The sequence below is a fragment of the Pogona vitticeps genome, chromosome 4, assembly GCF_051106095.1.
Source record: "Pogona vitticeps strain Pit_001003342236 chromosome 4, PviZW2.1, whole genome shotgun sequence".
NCBI lineage: Eukaryota > Metazoa > Chordata > Lepidosauria > Squamata > Agamidae > Pogona > Pogona vitticeps.
In genome coordinates, this window is record NC_135786.1 from 144,986,547 (window position 1) to 144,992,606 (window position 6,060).

At 41.0% G+C, this 6,060-nt stretch overlaps 1 long non-coding RNA gene across 1 annotated transcript; it reads left to right on the plus strand.

Annotated features, from left to right (window-relative positions):
• Positions 1-564: 564 nt before the first annotated feature.
• On the plus strand, positions 565-5,510 carry LOC144588614 (uncharacterized). Its single transcript, XR_013544236.1, has 2 exons — positions 565-1,012; positions 3,259-5,510. It is a non-coding gene; the product is annotated as an uncharacterized LOC144588614 (long non-coding RNA).
• Positions 5,511-6,060: the final 550 nt, after the last annotated feature.

The window sequence follows — 6,060 nt, forward strand, 5'->3', positions numbered from 1 at the left end:
TTTTTATTCTTTCTCCTACTAATGTCTGAGTTGAGAAAAAGTGGTGTATTCTGAAGAACTTGAAGCAAATTCTGCTCTGTGCACAGCTTTAGGATTTTAAGAAAAAAAATTCAAAACTCTGAAACAGGTGCTGGGGTGGAAGAGAAGAAAAAACAAATTAGTGGGATGAGGGAGGAGAAAGAACAAAAAAAGAGAGGATGAAGAGAAAAACACTGAAGTGCAGATGCAACAAGAATTTTTGAACCCATTCAAAGCTGAGTACTTTTGCTGGTTAGAAATAAATTTCTACAGCCAGTAGATAAAGACTAGGGTGTTCTGTCCTTATAATTAGCCCCACTGAAGACTATTATGAGTGCCAAAAGCCCCATTGCTGTTTTTCTCACTGACAGAACTGCTTACAGAAACAGGAGAAGGTTCCCCAAACCAAGGCTTCCCCTCCCCTAGTTCCCACACCACTTCCCTTGGTATGGTAATGATCTTGGCTCAGCTCTCTTCATTTCAGCAGTTCTTGTCCCTGATGGAGTGTACCTCACATAACTAATTACATGATACCTGTGCATGTGACCTCATCTAGGTGCTGGCAAACCACGTCTGGAAGAAGGTCACGGTGACCCTGATTCAGTAGCCAGAAAACAATTAGATCATCTTGCCTTTATCTGGAGCCAAGGCCTTGCATGAAGACAAAACATTGATAACACACCTGCTCGTTAGCATTGCTCGTTAGCACACGGATGTAATCCATCACTATGAAGCTTACTAACTGTTAGTATTGTTTACTCTGCACTATAAAATAAACCTCTCACTTGGGTGAGAAAAGCTTTTGGTTCATGACTCTTGTCTCCGTGTCTTGATTGCTGGATCCTGAACCAGGATCCCTCATCAGCTGGTGACCCCGACGTGATCCAGCTCCCATCAGCCGAGCCGACATTCTTCTGATGTAGGTTCAGCTCCCATTCACCCTGCTTCCCTCGACTGGAATAGTCTTCGTGCACCCAGCCCACGGGCTCCCCGGGTAAGTATGGGTTGCTTATCTACTAAAGAGCAGCATCAGAATGCTGAAGAGTTAATTGTGAGGCAAAATGACGGATGGCAAGTATCATGCAAAGAATTAATGGAGTTAGAGAGCTCTCAGGAGGGTTGTGTAGTATCTGGCATACGAGAGACCCCAGTGAGTCAACGTAACATTCTTCTTGCTCCAGAAGGTGAAAGTAATTTGTTTAAACTCCCTCAAATTCTTCTTCCCCTCCCTTCGGCCTCCCTGCTAATTGCTGAACCGCCTGGGATGCCTCGCAGTCCTCCTGTGTTGGACCCTGCCTGTGTGATTTTAGCTCAAAGAGATGAGGCAGCTGTTTCTGTTTGCTGTGATTTGCTCCCATCTCAAGGGGTCTGTGAACTGCAACTCAGTCTTACAGACAAAGGGACAGAGGCTCTCCCCAAAGGCTCATCTGTCCAACAGCCAGTCCCTAGTGACGGGAGCAGGGGTCTCCTGCCACAAGAGGAAGGACTCATTTGCCCTAAGCAAATGAGAATTAATCTTGCGTCAGCCACTGATGGTCCTCAATCTACAAACAAAGCTGACGGCTTGCCTCCTTTCTGGGCAGGTCTGGATGCACCAGCCACATTGCTGATGGGGTCACATTACAGCACAGAGAAATGGGATTCAGGGCAGCCCCCAGGGCAGCCCCCAGGGGATTTGCGAGAGTTATTTCAGGTCATGTTTGCAAGGGAAGCTTGCTGTGTGTCTTCTGTGCAGGTAGTTTGCTATATCTCCGAGTAAATGTTTTTGTCAGGAACGGTTTATGTTCTTTTCTGTGGAATGCTGTCGTTAATGAGCGCTTTCTTCTGTCTTATCAGCTGGCCAGATATTAAAGGGTAATAGGTTTAAAGGGTAATAAGTATTGAATTTCAGAGAAACAATTCTTAGTTTAAAGCTCAGAAAATCTGAAAGCTTTGTCGCTATTTCTTACAGTAATAAGAGGCAAAATAAATTCAACAGATGTAAAAGTTTTCTTGAGATTACTGTCAAAGAGCCATTATTGCATAGAGTTAAATTTGCTCTGAGTCTATGGCTGTTCAAGTCTGTATAGGACTGTGTTATGGTCACAGCTCCATGATGACACCTAAGCATTTTGACAGGTAATTTTTATTATGAGGCCAGTCATTCATCAACAGGTAATTTAATTAGTGACCCAGCAGTAAAAATACTGGGACATGTATGGAAGCTAGTATTCACTTCATATTTATTATAACATGAAGCATTGTTCCTCTCCAGCTACGTGTACAACTTCTATCATACCTTGCATTGCTTAGTAGTTTCCTAAATATCTCAGCGTGATGGGTCTAATCTCATCCACGGATACAGTGCAGCCTGCTAGGACATAAAGTCTGTATTGTCTTCCCTGCTCTGTGAAGTAGAAAACTCTAGGTCATAGCCTGGCGTAAAGCCCAGACTTCTTATCAGCGATTCTGGGCGTTCTGCAAGAGAATGCTATTCATCTCGGACAGTCTAAGAGAGAATCATTTGTTAACACTTACCTCCTGCAAAATGCTTGTGCAGCCTCAGAGGGAATAAACAGACTGAGCATAAAAATTTTGCATCTTTAACACATCTATTGCATGTCAGTTTTAGCATTGTATACACATGATCTCTCAACAACTTCATCTGCAAGCTGTGGATGGTCTGCCAATCTTAGCTATACCACGGCTGTCAATTACAGTTCTCTTCTTCATCCCTAACTAGAAGGATAGGATTACAATTAGTGAAAGATGCACTTATCAGACACTCCTTTGAACTTGTACTCCTGCGTTAAAGCAGTTACAGATTTGTGTTGCCAAAGCTTGTTCCAGATAGTGCCGTAATCAACTTTTGCTAATTTTTTTTTGTTGTCTGCAGGTAATGTTGAATTCTCCAAAGGACAAGCGCCTGCTTCTCTGTGTTTTCTGTCAATTAACCATTTGTTTTCTTCCCAGCTTCTTGTATTCTCTTCACAGACAGTTCATCTTCTCGAGGTTTTGTTACGTGACAGCTTTTGAATTTTTTTCTATGACTTTAATTGTTACTTGCTTTAAGACATGTGATCCAACACTGTATTTGAATATCTTGTGTGCTCAATAAGGAATCACCCTGAAGCATAGGATTTCTTTTTAAGTCTACAGGGCAAGAAATTGTGGAAAAGCGCACATTTAACATTTAATTCTCCAGATATTTCTTTGCAACAGTTCTGTATAACTTAACATTTTCTGCCTTTTTCCTTGTAGCAGTCTGCTGTGTTCATGCACTCCTAGCAATGGAAACAAGGTGATGCTTATGACTCACTGATTGCGCAGAGATGGATTTTGCAATGGTTCTGCTGATGGTAAAACATAGAGCTTATTAGCTAATTCTGGTTATGTATCTTTCCATATTTAGGTCCTATAGGGGTATATAAGCTAAGCCCAGTAGATAGGTTGAAGAAATGCTGTAGTGTTTATACATAGCTGTTCACACACCACACTCACGTTTTTGTGTTTAACGCTTTAAGGAGTTATACTATATGTGACAATGTTTGAATACCTCCCTAATTCGAACATTCCACATTGGGAGATATCTATCTAAATTTTCTTTTCATGCCAGCTAACTGTACAATTACAAGATCAGGTTTTATCTGTGTTCACATGTTTCTGAAAGATCCAAGTTTACGGGACTGCAGACAACAACTCAAAGAGCAAAGTTGGCTGCTGCTATCTTAGTCTTTCTTAATTCACTAGACAAGAATTCAATCTCATTGTAAATAGTCTTTAATATTGCTAATCAAATTGAACTTACGTATCTATCCCAATCCACATGGTTTAGAGCCAAATCACTTATGGCCCATGGATACTTTTGGTATTAAGTCAGCCTTAGCAAAATTAAAAGAAAAGGGGGAATTATCCCTGGACTATCCCTGGGCCTGGGTCTCAAGGATGGGTCTCATGAATAAAGAATCCATGGTCTCATGTATAAAGAATACACTCTTGCATCAATTCTCTTCACTTCCTTCTAAGAATCATTTCAATAGTTACTGCATTAATAATTGTTCATACTCAAAGTTTTAAAGGTCTCCTTATCTATATATCATCATTCTTTATTACAGTCAAAGACCTACAAAGTCCAATAAAGGCTTCCACGTTCGTTTAACGTTCATCAATGCTTTGTCCTTTATCTTTTTATTAAATCCTTTGTTTCTTTTCCTTCCAAACTAACCACTTGTGTTCATAGACACTCTAGGTGTCCAACCCTTAGTTCGCTATCGGAAGCCTCCAGGTCCAGGTTGGCTGATTACGTGGCGGTTGACACTCCAGACGGTCCTTTGAGGGTGCCAGCTTGGTGCGACCACATCATGTTGTGGCCTCGACATCTGACCACTCCAATCCCAGACTTCAGCTCACGCCAGAACAGTCCCAGGATGACATCAAGGGAACAGAGATGGCAACAGCAGGAGCCTCAGCCGCCACCTGTGACATGGGGTGCTCTGAAGAACTTATCGGCACAGGCCGCAGGATTTTTAGAATCCATTCAGGCAGAACCATCACCTGAGAATTATATGGCGGCCGTTGTCACTGTAACCGAATTTTAATTCCTATGTAACCAAATTTTAATTCCTATGTAACCATTTTTAATATGTATTATTTGTATCTTTCTGCTTACACTGTATGCACTGCTTTTGTACAATCGCTTGCAATAAGTACTTGTCTTGTACCAGTTTGTAAAGCCCCTGGTAAAATTTGTAAAGCCCCTGGAAGTGAAGTCTTGAATGAGTCACAAATAATGTATTCTCCTCATGTTGCTAATGCAGTCAACACATGTGCCCGCATAATAAACTGTACCCACTCAAAGGTTTTTGGGGGTTCTGAACCCTGGCAATCCCCAATGGAATTGTACCAGAAACATCACTCATATTACAATATAATCTTATACTCAAAAGCTGAATATTCTGAATTCAACAACAGATAAACACTCTAAAAAGATATGCAGCCTCTATCAAACAACAAATTGGTCCAGCCTGGTTGGATGCGATCTGGAGTTGGTTGCCTACGGGCTGGATCCGGCAGGTAGTGCAATGACTAATCATGTTTGGTTTCATTTTAATTGCCTTTTGCTGCTTCTTGCAATGTCTGCCAAATTTACTAAATCTTTTCATGTCTTCATGCTCCAAAACAAAACCATTATCACCTCGACAGGTTTATTATAAATATCAACGGCTAAAGAAAAGGGGGAGATGTGACCTCATCTAGGTGCTGGCAAACCACGTCTGGAAGAAGGTCACGGTGACCCTGATTCAGTAGCCAGAAAACAATTAGATCATCTTGCCTTTATCTGGAGCCAAGGCCTTGCATGAAGACAAAACATTGATAACACACCTGCTCGTTAGCATTGCTCGTTAGCGCACGGATGTAATCCATCACTATGAAGCTTACTAACTGTTAGTATTGTTTACTCTGCACTATAAAATAAACCTCTCACTTGGGTGAGAAAAGCTTTTGGTTCATGACTCTTGTCTCCGTGTCTTGATTGCTGGATCCTGAACCAGGATCCCTCATCATGTGCAGGGACTAGAACAAGTTATAATGGATTTCACTTTGAATTTAGAATAAGAGAGAGCTTTGTTAATCTGTTTCCAGACACAGATCAACTCTCTGTGACTAGGGATAACTGGAATAAAGCATTTAATCATAATTAATTTGTTGGCCAAAATACATATTCTATATTAATGAAATGGAGACCCATCTCAAGGAGGCATCAGTAATTAGCATGGCAGAGTGAGATGAAAAGAAGCATGAGAGAAACATTTAGATTAGCTACCCTCTCTCTAGCTTACAAGTCCAAAGAACTGACTGAAATGATTTCCTACAAATTGAAGAATGTCCATTCTGGAATAATTAATTACAACATACATAACAAACACCTAATGATAACAGCACATTAGCAACAGGGGAGGGGATAAGGAACACCAATGTGTAACAAGGTTTTTTGTTTTGTTTTATTGGTTGGGTTTTTTTGTTGTTTTTGTTTTTACATTGGGAGTTTGATGTCGGATTGTG